This window comes from Triturus cristatus, chromosome 6 (assembly GCF_964204655.1).
Source record: "Triturus cristatus chromosome 6, aTriCri1.1, whole genome shotgun sequence".
Taxonomy (NCBI): Eukaryota; Metazoa; Chordata; class Amphibia; order Caudata; family Salamandridae; genus Triturus; species Triturus cristatus.
The window spans coordinates 1,838,123,453-1,838,137,912 of record NC_140589.1 but is presented as its reverse complement, the minus strand read 5'-3'; the positions used below and the strand labels follow the sequence as shown (position 1 = coordinate 1,838,137,912).

Here is a 14,460-nt window from a genome sequence, read left to right as displayed (position 1 = left end):
ACAAAATTACAGACCAACGTCATCACACATGCACTGAAACTCCAAAGCTGTCTCCTAATTTGCTGCAAGCGACCTTGAACTCGGCCCGCCTCCCCAAAAAAAGAAACATCTTACCTAAACTTTAAATATCATGCGCCAGGAACATGTGTTATGAACTGCAATACTCTCACAATACTGTCTATTATGTCTGTCAATTCACAGCATAACCGAGCGACACAACCACAGCCCCATCTCCCATAAGGGAATGGCAGGGGTCACCTCTAAGCATGACCACTATGCCGTGGGGTTGCAATGCAGCAGAATAATCCTTTGAGGTATTTAACATGCGTACCACTGAGTTGAATAATAACCAATATTTAAGTGCATAGTTTGTTAGAGCTGTGTATCCAGCTGCTTCTCGGACCATTTCAGCAACTCTAATCGGGCACGATGATTGAATCACTGGTAGATTTAGGGATGGGATTTAGGCAGCTTCTTGGCTGGACACTCTTGTATGTTTCCTTGACAGCCCAGTCCTTCCCTCCATATTGAGCTGGGAATTCTTATGAGCCCTCTGGAGATCTGTGCTAGTAGAGCTGGAATTAAGTGTCAAGGTGACACTAATTATGCACTTCCCACTTTGAAGGAAACTATCAGCTCTGTCCAGGTTCTATGAATCAAACAACGACTCTCCACCCTGGTAAGGTTTGTGTACTCTTTTAATCCTTGGGTCTTTAACCATCATGATGTTTGGGACATGAATAGGGGTTGAATGTGTGTATATGTATGCCTGAGCAGTTCAAGCCTGCACGTTGTCTTTTCCTTTCTACCTACCTGCCGAAACTAGATGAATCTGTGGGTGGAAGCACAACAGAGAACCTTTGCTGAAACTATAGTTCCACTACTAGTGAGATCCATTTTCCCTTTGTGATTGATATCTCTTTAGGTGTTTTTCTCCAGTTGAGCCAACTCACATTTCACCTGAGCCACTCTACCCGAGTCTAAGGAGAGGCAAGAGGCAGCATGGCCTAGATAGGAAATGATCACACCAGGTTCATGCCCCCACCCAAAACTGACGAGGCTTCAGAACTCCAAAAGTCGCATAGCACGCACCTGGCTAAGCATGGCTATAAGGCGAAGACAAGTACTGGTCTCCCCAGCCAGTACTTCATTCTGGAAGCTGCGGTAAAAGCAAGTACTTACCTGCCTGCATCAACCCCAGTCAGGAAGAAGTAACCTGCCTCACAGACCATTCAAGTCATGCTGCTGGAAGGACTCGCTTGCCCCAGAGGCACGAAGACACGTCTGCCAGATGCCTAGGAGCACAACAACATCTGGAGCCACTAGAGGATCAATTGCCTTAAGTCACCGAGTGTTAGCCTGAACCACCCCTTGCCCTGGGAGTGCCTGTACCTACCTTTCCTGCAAACTGTGTATCTCCTAAAAACGTAAAACATTTTTTTTTTTTACTTTGGCCCATGGTTTGGAGCCTGTGTTTTCAGCCGAGGAAGGCTACCCAGATTCCAGAACTGTTGGAGTCCAAGTGCCCTTATGTTTCTGGAGATTTGTGGCAGGCATGTTCCTGACCACATTCTAAGACCTGAAACTTAAATGCAGTCCATTCATACCACAACCAACAAATATTAGTTTTGAAATGTGATCCGAATCATAGAAACCCCAAATAGAACCCAATTTACTACGGTGCACACAGGCAGCCACATGATAGTAATAGCTAGCTCAACTAAACTAAAGTTTAAACCTAGTGCCAAGGAGCTACAAAGCAGTTTACAGGTGGTCTATCTGCACCAAATGGTTATGAGCAATACTGGTTTTGGAGATATATCAAAATTTGGGTATAATCTTTTACTTGCAATAAAGTCCTTTTCTTTTAAAGAGAAAGAACTGACTTGTCAATCAAAATATTAACCGTTATCTGCATGTAAGCACTGTTTGAATGTCTAACCCTATCCCACACCCCCTGACTGTTCGACCCAACTACCTTGAGTCTGGCACTAAACAGGATCATATGGTCTTTCAGTCACAGTGCAACAATATCATAGGTCCAGGACAAAGCTAAATTAGATGAGTTTGTCACTATTTAGTCATCAGTAACCCTCTGACTGCCCTGGGACTCAAAAGTCAGGCCCGAGCAAAGTGTGAAACTGAGGGGTGCTATTAGAAAATGGAGGACCAGGCAAGATAATTCACTTTTTAGTGTAGGGTGTGTATATTGTTTCTTTTTGCCTAAACTTTGCTTGTGTACGGTTAGAAATTAGATTATTAGCTGGGGTGGGTGACTACCCACCTCAAGGAATAATCACACTTGTCAGGGTGTACCCAATCACTAAATTAACCTCAACTCAACCCGGTTAGCTATGGTACTGAGTTAACAAGCTTAATTTAGGAAAATGTGTAGTTTTCATGCAGTAAAAAAAAAATCAACAAAGTCAAAATAATCAAAATCTTAAACCAAATTTGAAAAATAGAGTAAAATGTAATAAACAACACACCAAAGTGACAAAATGCCACTAAGCGGAACCAGATATAGGAGTTTTTAAAGGTTTAAATAAGAACAGAGCTAAGAAGCCTAAAGTGCCATTGGCTGCTGGAGGCTGGGACCTAAGAAAAATTTGACACTAACCGCGATGGAGTGTGGTTTGGATACACTAACCAGGTGCGTCTTAGGCAAAAATTTTACCCTCCAATGTAATCCTTTACGTCCCAAATTACCACTGGAGTACATTTCCAATGCCCCCCCACACCCTCAAGATCTGAAGGGTTGGCTCTTAGAGACAACAGGGTACAGTACAGGTCCGTTAGCCAGTGGTTTGCTGGACAGTTGCAGGAAAGGCCTCGTGTAGCTTGTTGTTTCCCTGTACCTTTAACAAGAGGTTAGTGTTATGACCCTTGGAATCCACTTTTGTCCAGCGTACAAGAGGGAGCAGGTCCAGGCCTTCAGGGCTCCACTCAAGATACAGAGATCAAGTACAGGCCTCCTATGAAGCTCTCAGGTGCAGGAGTGTTCTAAAGTTGGTGCCCGGAGATGCCACATATATACATGGCACAAGTAAGTGGGTAGGAATTGAGTGCGTGCCATAACCAATGAGCTAAAAGTTCTGGGCCCAGCTCTGCCTACTTTTGGCATTTTCAAGATGGCAAAAGTCTTTGGCCACACTAAAGTTGGGCTCTGAGGGATGGGGTGCTTGGGGGCGGGGAGTGTACTATGGTAGGAATATGCTACTTACCAGTATGCATCTGTTCTTGGCATGTAGAGCTGCAGATCTACACACTTTTGCATAGATCGCCATCTGGTGTTGGGCCCGGATGTTTGCAGTTTGTTTCTCCTCTTGGAAAGTCTTTGGAAGTCACGAGGTCGGTGACTCGTCCCTTGGATCGTATTGCGCATGGGCTTCGGCTCCATCCTCAGATTGTTTTTCGCCAACAGGGAAAGATGGAGCGTAGTAATAACAGTGAAGAAACCCATGTGTGTTGTATCTAAATAAGATAGACTGGAACAGATACAGGTAGCCGGGGAGGCGGGTGGGCGTGTGTAGATCTGCAGCTCTACATGCCAAGAACAGATGCATACTGGTAAGTAGCATATTCCGTTCGAGGCATATGAGCTGCAGATTACACACTTTTGCATAGACTATATAGCAGTTCCCAACCTTAGCGGCGACCACCAGTATCTGTTGCAGTGGTTTGAAATAGTGTTTTTAGTACAGCCTGGCCCACACTAGCTTGTTGCTTGGTTTGCACATCTACCCAGTAATGTTTAGTGAAAGTGTGTGGTGTTGACCATGTAGCTGCTTTGTAGATATCATCTAATGGAATGTTCCCTAGAAAAGCCATAGAAGCCCCTATCTTTCATGTAGAGTGGGCTTTAGGGGGAACAGATAGCGTTCGTTTTGCTTTGTGGTAGCAAATTTGTATGCATTTTACAATCCACCTAGCTATCCCTGATTTTGAGATGGGGTTGCCTTGTGTGGCGGAGAGAAAGAGACAAATAGTTGTTTGGTCTTTCTGAAAGGTTGTGTTCTCTGGATATAGTAAAGTAAGGCCCGTTTAACATCTAGCGTGTGTAGAGCCCTTTCTGCAACAGTTTGAGGTTGCGAGAAAAATACCGGTAATTCTACCGATTGGTTTAGATGAAAGGGGGAAATGACTTTGGGTAGGAATTTTGGGTTGGTACGGAGAACAACATTGTTCTGGTGCATTTGGAGAAACGGTTCTTGTATAGTAAGTGCTTGTATCTCACTGACCCTTCTAAGGGAAGTGATGGCTACAAGAAAAGCTGTTTTCCATGTGAGAAATTGCAGTTCGCATTTATGCAAAGGTTCGAAGGGCGGTCCCATTAGCCTTGTGAGCACTATATTTAAGTTCCACACAGGTGAGGGTGGTACTCTGGGGGGAATTATTCGTTTCAGGCCTTCCATGAAGGCTTTAATGGCAGGCACTCTGAAAAGTGATAGGTGCTGTCTGTTCTGTAGGTAAGCGGCAATTGCTGCGAGGTGTAGCCGAATGGATGTATATGCTAGGTTACACCTTCGTAGATGGAGCAAGTAGCATATGATGTGCTGTATAGATACGTCTAGAGGATTGATTGTGTTGTTATGGCAATAAACAACAAATCTTTTCCACTTGGCAGCGTAGCAGGCTCTAGTGGTAGGGCGTCTAGCTTCTCTGATGATGTTCATACAGTCAGGGGGAAGGTTAAGATATCCGAATTCTAGGATCTCAGGAGCCAGATCGCAAGGTTGAGCTGAGCTGGGTCCGGGTGTTTGATCTCTCCATGGTTCGGGGTTAGGAGGCATGGTGAGAGGTGTAGCTTTTGGTGTGGTACTACCGAGAGTTCCAGCAGCGTGGTGTACCACGGTTGTCTGGCCCATGTTGGAGCTACTAGGATCAGCGTGAGGGAATGCTGTTGTAGCTTTCGCACCACCAATGGAATTAGTGGGAGAGGTGGAAAGGCGTATGCAAATCTGCCTGACCAGTTCATCCATATCGCATTGCCTTTGGACAATGGGTGTGGGTATCTGGCGGCGAAGCTTGGGCATTTTTTGTTTTCGTAGGTGGCGAAGAGGTCTATCTGTGGATGCCCCCACATCTGAAAGAACGGGTGAAGAACCTGTGGGTGAAGTTCCCACTCGTGGATCTGCTGCGTCTGTCTGTCTGTCGTGTTTTGGACTCCTGGGACATGTTGGGCTAGGAGAAAGATTTTGTGTGGAATTGCCCATCTCCATATGCTCTGGGCTAGTTGAGAGAGCTGGGAGAGTGTGTGCCGCCTTGTTTTTGAATGTAGTACATGGCTGTCATGTTGTCTGTGCGAATGAGGACTGCCTTGCCTAAAATCTGTGTTTGAAAGGATTTTAGGGCTAGAAAGATGGCCAGTAATTCCAGATGGTTGATATGGAGTAACTTTTGTTGCGTCGTCCATGTGCCCTGCACTGTGAGGTGTAATAGATGAGCTCCCCAGTTCGAGAGCGATGCGTCTGTTAGTATTATTTGTGGAACCGGGTCCAGGAACGGTCGACCTCTGGAAAGGTTTGTGGTGTTCCACCACTGCAGAGAGCGATGGGTGCGACCGTCTACCAACACCAGATCTGTCAGTTGCCCCTGGGCCTGGTTCCATTGGCGCTTAGCACTCTTGGAGTGGACGCATCTGGAGTCTTGCGTGAGGCACTATGAAAATGCAAGAGGCCATCATCCCGATCAGTTGCATAAACACTCTTACTGGAAGAGAGTGTTGAGGTATGAATCTTTGACGCAAAGCCTGAATGCTTGCAATCCTGGCAGGATTGGGGTAGGCTATGGCTTTTGAGGTGTCTATGGTGGCACCAAGGTATTGCTTTATGTGGGATGGTGTTAGCTGGGACTTTTGGTGGTTCACCGTGAAGCCTAGCTGGTGAAGTAGTTGGATTGTAGTGGCGGTGTGGTGTACACATTGGTTGTAGGACGTGGCTTTTATCAGCCAGTCGTCTAAATATGGGAAGACATGAATGTGCTGTCTTCTGAGGTGTGCCGCCACTACCGCTAGGCACTTGGTGAATACCCTTGGTGCTGTTGTGACCCCGAATGGGAGCACCTTGAACTGGTAGTGTTGCCCCTCCACTACAAATCTGAGGTACTTTCTGTGAGCATGGTGTACCGGAATGTGAAAGTATGCGTCTTTCAAGTCCAGTGTGGTGAGAAAGTCGCTCTGGGAGAGGAGCGGAAGTACCTGCTGAAGTGTTACCATGTGAAAATGGTCCGAATGTATGTATGTGTTTAGAGGCCGGAGATCTAGAATAGGTCGTAGAGTCTTGTCTCTTTTAGAAAATATAGGGAGTAGACCCCTAAATTTTGCTGATTGGCGGGAACTTGTTCTATTGCCTGTTTTTGTAGGAGGGAGATTACCTCCTGTTTTAATAATGTGGAATGTTCTTGTGACATTGGGCGTTGCCTGGGTGGAATGTTTGGGGGGGTAGATGTCAATTCTAGGCAGTACCCTGAGCGAATAATTTGGGTCACCCATTTGTCTGAGGTGATGGTCTCCCAGACCTGAAGGAGAGTTTGTAGCCTGCCCCCGACCGGAGTGGGATGGTCTGGAGGGAGCGGGGGGGGAAGTCGTTGGATAGGCGGTGTGGCAGAGCGGGCGGTATTTGTTTTGCCTTTATTGTTATTGCCCCTATAGCCGCCTCTTTGATAACCTCTTGTGAAGGTGGACTGAGCAGGGGATTTGTAGGAGGTGGACGCGCTATCTGAGGAGTAGCCTCTAGCCGTACCCCGAAAGGAAGAGCGGCAAAAGGAGCGCCTAGGAGGGTGTGACTGCAGGGCTCCCATAGATTTCGCTGTATCCGTGTCCTTCATTTTCTCGAGGGCCTCATCCACCTTTGGGCCGAATAGGTGTTCTTGGTCAAAGGGATGATTTAGGATGGAGGCCTGTACCTCAGGTTTGAAGCCTGATACTCTCAGCCAAGCATGGTGACGGAGGAGGACGCTAGTGTTAATGGCCCTGGAGGCTGTGTCTGCTTCATCTAAGGCACAGCGTATGGAGGTGTTAGTTATAGTCTTACCCTCTTGAATTAATTCATTGGCCCTATTTTTGTATCTTTCTGGGAGGTGGTGCATTATGGTTTCTAATTCATCATAATGCGCTCTATCGTATCTGGCCAATAGCGCTTGAGTGTTGGCGATACGCCATATATTGGCTGCCTGTGACGCAGTGCGCTTTCCTGACGCGTCCAGTAGCTTTGACTCTTTGTCAGGTGGTGGTGCTTCGCCTGACGGCTGGGAGTTTGACCTCTTCCGTGCAGTGGAAACCACTAGGGAATCCAGTGGCGCTGGCCCTTTGATATAGGCAGGATCTGTGGGGGCAGCTTTGTACTTTCTCTATGCGTGAGTTAATGACCCTAGCCCTGACTGGGTCCTTAAAAACCTCTGGCGCATGTTTTATCACCCCCTTGAGCATAGGTAGTATGAAGGTAGACTTATGTGAGGTATCAAAGGTGTCGAGGAGGAAATCCTCCTCTACTGGGTCAGTGTGTAGCTGTACCCCGTGATAATGTGCCGCCCTCTGAAGTAGGTGGTGGAAACCTAATGACTCTTCCGATGGAGATGGCCTGGAAGGGTAAAGGTCATCTTGTGGGACGTCTGGAATGTCTGGATTATTGTAGTTGTCCCATGGGTCTGGGGATCCTGTAGGGGTGGGGTCTTGAGGCACATCCCCTGGATCGTAATATGGGTCCCCCTGATCATCATCGTCTGGAGACGGGGTCGGGGGGCGATGAGGTGGGGGTGGAGAAGGCGGAGGGGGCAGAGGTGGAGAGGGTGGAGGAGGTGGGGGAAGGCATACTGAAAGGGGAGGTAGCAGAGTCCTTCCTCTTTGGAGGTGGAGGCGGAGCCGGTTTGTCCAAATGTCTCTTTTTAGAAGAGAGTGCCAAATGTCCAGTTTTTGGATCCTTGGTAAGAGTCTTTTGCAAGGGATCCGGTGTAAACAGTTCCTGTGACAATGTTTGTTCCGTCGGCGCCGAAGGTTTCGGGGCCGATTACTTTTTAGGCTTGTCCGTGCCGTGCTTAGCACTGGGCTTGGGAACCTCCAATTTCTTGGTCGGCGCCGAGGTGGGCTTCGGCGTAGTAGTGTCGGTGCCGAGGGCCTTATGGGGTTTGGTAGGTACCGAAAGGCTGGGTTTCGACACAGAGGACTTTGGTGCGGAGCTCGGTGTCGAGGTAGAGGCCGGTCTCTTTTTCGGTGCTGAAGTGTGTTTCTCGGCACCGCTGGAGGGCTGGCTCGAGCCCGAGCCGCCGGAAGGCTTATTTGGCTTCTTCACCGGGCCCGAAGGTGGGTTGTGTGAAGCAGTGTCTCTGGTCTTGCCTAGGCCCGGAGGCGAAGGCGTGACCGAAGCCTTATTGGGTGTCGGTGCAGGAGGGGGTATAGTACTCACGACCCTCTGCGCCGGGGTGATGTCCTCCACATCTGAGTCGTCGGCTTCGGAAGCACTGACGAGGTCCTCTTCGGTGTGCTGCTGTCCCGGATCTTCGACGTCGTCCCCGAAGATGTTGACTGGAACGGAGGTCGAGGAGTGCGCCATGTTTCGTCTGGCCCTTTGATCTCGAATAGTCTTTTTCGATCTGAAAGACTTGCAGGCCGGACAGTCTCGAGCCTCGTGTTCAGGGGAGAGGCAGAGGTTTCACACCTCATGAAGATGGGTGTGGGGGAATTTGGACCCACATCGAGGGCACTTCTTGAAAGGAGTTCTTTCCATCAGCCGGGACCGGAGCTTGGGTAGGCCCGAAGGCCGCCGTCGACGACTGGAATCGAAGATGTGTCGAAGAGAAGGTGATTGAGGAGATCTGGATATGAACAATACCGCGATGAGCGAGGATTCCGTTATGATCGTCTAACTGGAAATTTTCGGAACCGGAGCGCAAAGTATTACATCCGACTCGATGGCGGAAAAAAACGATCTGAGGATGGAGCCGAAGCCCATGTGCAATGCGATCCAAGGGAGGAGTCACCAACCTCGTGACTTCCAAAGACTTTCCAAGAGGAAAAACAAACTGCAAACATCCGGGCCCAACACCAGGTGGCGATCTATGCAAAAGTGTGTAATCTGCAGCTCATATGACTCGAACATCATATTACTCTCCCACACCCAACACTAAAATCCAGTTTGGGGCAGCCATTGAACCCACAATTAACCAAGAGACACAAATTTGGTAACAACAAAGTAGGGTTTTGTAGCAAGCCGACAGTGGATACACAAGAATTGTTTTGGCATCCTGCTCCCTTCCAACAGACATGTCAAGCAGGATTTGACACTGTACTGTCAAAAAGGATGCCCACAGCCCCCACCCTGCATACTCAGTGAGGTTCGGAAGGGTAATCTCTGTCCATTCAGGTCAGTCTATTGTTTGTTCCTAGGAGGTATTTCACACTTTTTCAAATTTATTCAAAAGCTAAATGGCTGGCAGATGTTTGAAAGCAAATGCAAATTTGCCTCCTGGAACTTCAGGCAAGAAAAGGATTATGTTACTTAACCTGTAAGCATCTGTTCTTGGCATGTAGCGCTGTATATTCCCATGCTTTGCATACTCGTTGCCATCTAGTGCTCGGTCCGGATGTTTGCAAGTTTTTCTTCTAAGAAGTCTTTTCCAGTCACGAGGTAAGGTGACGCTTCCTTTTGGTGATAGTGCGCATGGGCATCAACGCCATTGTTAGATTGTTTTCCCGCTAGAGGGTGAGAATGGAGTAAGTAGGTGTAGAACAGAGATGTCCATGCATACAAATGCAAATAAGTGCAACAACCACAGGTGTTCGGGGAGGAGGGAGGGCACATGTGAATTTACAGCTCTACATGGCAAGAACAGATGCTTACAGGGAAAGCCACATAATCCGTTTGATGCATGTGTGCTGTAGATACACATGCTTTGCATAGACTACGTAGCAGTAGTCTCCCAAAACAGTGGCTAACCAGTGGGTGTTAGTTTGTTTGAAATAGTTTTTAGCACTGTTTGTCCTACATTAGCTTGTTGACGTGCTAATGCATCCACACAATAATGTTTGGTATATGTGTGTGGTGTAGACCATGTAGCTGCTTTACATGTCAGCTATGGGAATGTTACCTAAAAAAGGCCATTAATGCTCCTATTTTGCGAGTAGAATGTGCTCTAGGAGGTATAGTTAAAGTTCTTTTAGCTTTACGATAACAAGTTTAAATCAGGTATTTCTAGATGGATTGTTAAATGTATTCAGATACAGGATTTCCTTTTTGAGGTGGAGCAAATGCAACAAAAGTTTTGTTTTGTGAAAATCTTTTGTTTTGATCAATATAGAATAATAGTGCTCTTTTGTCAACAAGTGTGTGTAGAGCCCTTTCTGCTACCAAATCAGGTTGAGGGAAGAACGCAGGTAACTCCACTCATTTGTTAATATGTAAAGCAGAAACCTCTTTTGGAAGGAATTGTGGATTTGTACGAAGAACCACTATCTTTATGTATTTGAAAGAAAGATTCTTCTAAGGTTAATGCCTGTAGCTCACGAACACGCCTTAATGAAGTGATAGCAATGAGACAGGCAAACTTCCATGAAAAATTGTAATGCACAATTGCTCAAAAGGTGGGCCCTTAAGCCATGTAAGAACAATGTTAAGGTTCCATACCGGTGCAGGTGTAAGTCTGGGTGGTATTATTCTCCTAAGGCCTTCCATAAAGGCTTTAATTGCTGGAACCTTAAACAAAGAAGATATCTTATGTAGATACGCAGCCACTGCGGCAAGGTGTAGTCGAATAGATGTGTAGGCTAAGCCAACTTGTAGTAGATGCTAAAGGTAACAAATAATATTTTGTATAAATGCATCTAATGGATTAATTGTGTTATTACAATATATAACAAACCTTTTACACTTTGCTGCATAACATGCTCTAGTGGTCGGTTTCCTTGCCTCTCTAAGAATTGTCATACAATCTGGTGGTATGTTTAGGGTTCCAAACTCTATGACTTCAGGAGCCAGATCGCTAGATTGAGCTCCTTGGGGTTTGGATGTCCGATTTCTCCATGGCTGTGTGAGAAGGCTGGAATGGAGGTGCAGCTTTTGATGTGGAACCACTGACAGGTCTAGTAGTGTGGTGAACCATGATTGACGAGCCCATGTGGGAGCCACTAGAATCAGTGTGAGATGTCTGCCTCCGTTTCCGAACCAGAAGTGGAGGGGGAGGAAGAGACGGAAAAGCGTAGGCAAATATCCCTGACCAGTTGATCCATAGGGCATTGCCTTTGGATAGATGGTATGGGAATGTGGAGGTGAACTCTGGGCATTTTGAGTTCTCTGCCGTGGCAAAGAGATCCATCTGTGAAAACCCCCATTTTTGGAAGCATAGAAGGACAACCTGGGGATGAAGTTCCCATTCATGGACTTGTTGCCGCTGAGGAGGTCGGCAAATTGGTTGTGCATCCCTGGAAGGTGTTCTGCGAGAAGATGAATTTTGTGATGTATTACCAAACGCCAAATGGTCTGAGAGAGGCGTGACAACTGTAGAGAGAGTGTGTCCCACCTTGTGTTTGTACATAGTCCGGACGGACAATATGACAGCTATGTACTAAGACAACTTTCCTTATAAGGTTAGGCAGAAAAGCTTTTAGAGCTAGATAAACCGCTAGAAGCTCCAAGTATCTGATGTGAAGATTTTTGTGTTTGTTGTTCCATAAACCCTGAATTGTTAAATATTGAAGATGGGCACCCCAACCTGTGAGAAATGCATCTGCTGTTAGGATGGTTTGTGGAATTGGGTCGATGAAGGGCCGCTCGTGTGTTCCACAACTGCAGAGAACGATGAATGTGGCTGATCTATTAATTGACCCTGCGATTGATTCCACTGGCGTGCTAAGCATTCCTGTAGAGGATACGTGCAATCTTGCATGAGGCACTATTACAATGCATGATGCCATCATCCCCAACAGTTACATGAAAGTTTTGACTGTTGGGTATGGATTGGTTTGAAACTGCAGTACTAAAGTTTTGAATTCTGGCTGTACTGGGAAAGGCTTGAGCTGTGGGAGTGTTTATCATTGCTCCCGTATATGGTTACAGTTGTGAGGGTTGCAGAAACGATTGTTGTACATGGACTGTAAATCCCACTTGGAGGTTTGTGGTAGCTTGAGTGTTCTGTAGACACCTTTGCTGTCCACTGGCTTTAACGAGTCAAACAAACAAGTTACTTACCTTCGGTAACGATGTATCTAAGAGACATATGTAGTTATAGATTCCTTACCTTAGAATTACCCCCAGGCGTCAGACTGGATCTGGTGAAATCTTTTCGTAGCAGTACTGTGAGAAAGTGCCATCTTTCTTGCATGGTATGCCCCCACTTTTTGCTGAATTGCTGAATGCACTTTGACTGAGTGTGCCCTGGACTCCTGCCAATCAGGTGCCCAGGGCCTATGTTCCTTCCCTAAAAACCTTAAACCCAAATTGGCAAACCCTGGCCACATGTCAGCCTCTGGTAAATGGTACCCTAGGTACCCAGGACCTTGTGACCAGGGAAGGCCTCTAAGGGCTGCAGCACTCATTGTGCCACCCTTAGAGGCCCTGTACCCTAACACACACACACTGCCCTTGCAGGCTGAGTGTCTGGGTACAAGACCAAACAAAGAGTCGACATGGCACCCATCCCTGTGTGCCATGCCCACCACCTACACTGCCCTGGCATACATCTGCCACCCCTCTAGCTGGGTGCCCTATGCCAGTGGTGTGGGCACAGGAGCATGAGCCCTGTGCCCCTACAGTACCCAGGTCCATTCCTGGGCACTAAGTGCAGTGCTGCCATTTAAGAGTACATGGTGCTGAGAGCTCGTCAAACACGAACTCCACAGCACCATAATGGCAACACTGAAGACTGAGAAGTTTGGTATTAGCACATTAAACCCACACTGATGCCAGTGTGGGATTTAATGTACCAAGCACCACAGAGGGCATCTTAGAGATGCCCCCTGAAACCTAACGTACAATCCATGTCTGGTCTGGGAGGCTGCCACATAGCAGACATGTTGCTGGACCCCTGAGTAGGAGAGCCCCTGCTCTCCTGGGCCCGGAACAATGCACATCCTGGGCGAGGTGCTAGATATCCTCCCCCAGGATGGGCAGGGGGAAGCTTCAAAGGCATGCCGCCTCTGTGAGCTTCCCCAGGCCACTTGCAACCCCCACTCTGGCGGGAAGCTTGGCCGGAAACCCCAAATAAGGACAGGGGATGTGCCAGCCTGCCAACCCCACCCCTCAGGTGGGGGAGGCGAGGTGAAGCACATCTCCGGGCGTTCGCCATCTTGAGGGTGGGAGGCCCTACTCAATCAGGACTAGGCTACTGCCCCCCTTCCACAGGAGAGTGGCAGAATAGGGGGTGTACCCACCCCAGGACAGGGACCCGTTGGTCCCTGTCCTTCACCTACCTGTAACGCCCCTAAATCTAGTATTTAGGGGCACCCTGAACCTTCCTTCCCCAGATTCCAGACTACAAAGAAGAGCAAGAAGAAAGAAGACCTGCCGTGCAGCTGCTAAGAAGAGGAAGACACCAACTGCTTTGGCCCCAGCCCTACCGGCCGGTCGACCCTCGAACCTGCTCCTGCTACAACCCGGCACCTCTTGTGGCCAGCAACCTCACAAACCCCGGAGGACCTGGCTACCTTTTGGCTCTAAGCACCTGGGACTCCCACGAACAGTGGCTCTGCTCAAAGCAAGTATCTAACCCCTGGCATCAGCCCGGAACCACAAACCCTGCACACTCCGGCACAGGCCAGGCTTGCCGGGTGCAGAGTGGACAAAGACCCTGAGGACGTCCCCCCGGCGACTGTGACCCCGAATCCGGCACCCAAGGACCCACCTCGACGCTCCTGACGACGCCTGCAGCCTCAGAACCAGGGACCCCCCCCCCAACCGCGATCAACAGAGGGTAAGCTTTCCAGACACCAAAAGGTACCCCTGCACCCGGCGCCCTGCGGCCCCCTGTGCCAGACTCCTGGGTACCTACCTATCCTCCAACTACCCAACTTACCTCTCGAAGTGGTGGTGGTACCTGAAGAAACTTTGTCCCCGAGCTTGCAGCCTTTGTTTGTCCTTGAGCTTTTCCATAGCAATCCATTGAGCGCCTGAAGGCTCAAAAGCACCCTGCACCCAGCCGCCAGAGTGTCCCTGGCGGTGCAACTTCTACTCCTATCAACTTCCATATTTGCCCTGAGCAAGTGACCAGGAGCCCAGCTCCCACAGCCGCGTGGCCTGCTAGTAAGCAGCCACCAACCAAGGGCCCCCTGCCTTCCATAGGATAACATTGGGCCTAACTCACTCTGCACCCGGCTGCCCCTGTGCTGCTGAGGGTGCAACAACTGTACTAACCTTACCCTGGGAGACCCCCGAGTCTATGCCCAGAACCTCAACTCTTCCAGTCGAGAACTTACCCAAACGCCGATAACTCACTTTTCTTCCATAGGGTAACATTGACTGGTTCCTCTTGAAA

At 48.3% G+C, this 14,460-nt stretch overlaps 1 protein-coding gene across 2 annotated transcripts in view; it reads right to left on the bottom strand.

The window, feature by feature from the left end:
- Positions 1-14,460, bottom strand: part of CAD (carbamoyl-phosphate synthetase 2, aspartate transcarbamylase, and dihydroorotase) — a 399,701-nt gene that overhangs the window by 38,420 nt on the left and 346,821 nt on the right. The gene's annotated exons all lie outside the window — the stretch shown is intronic.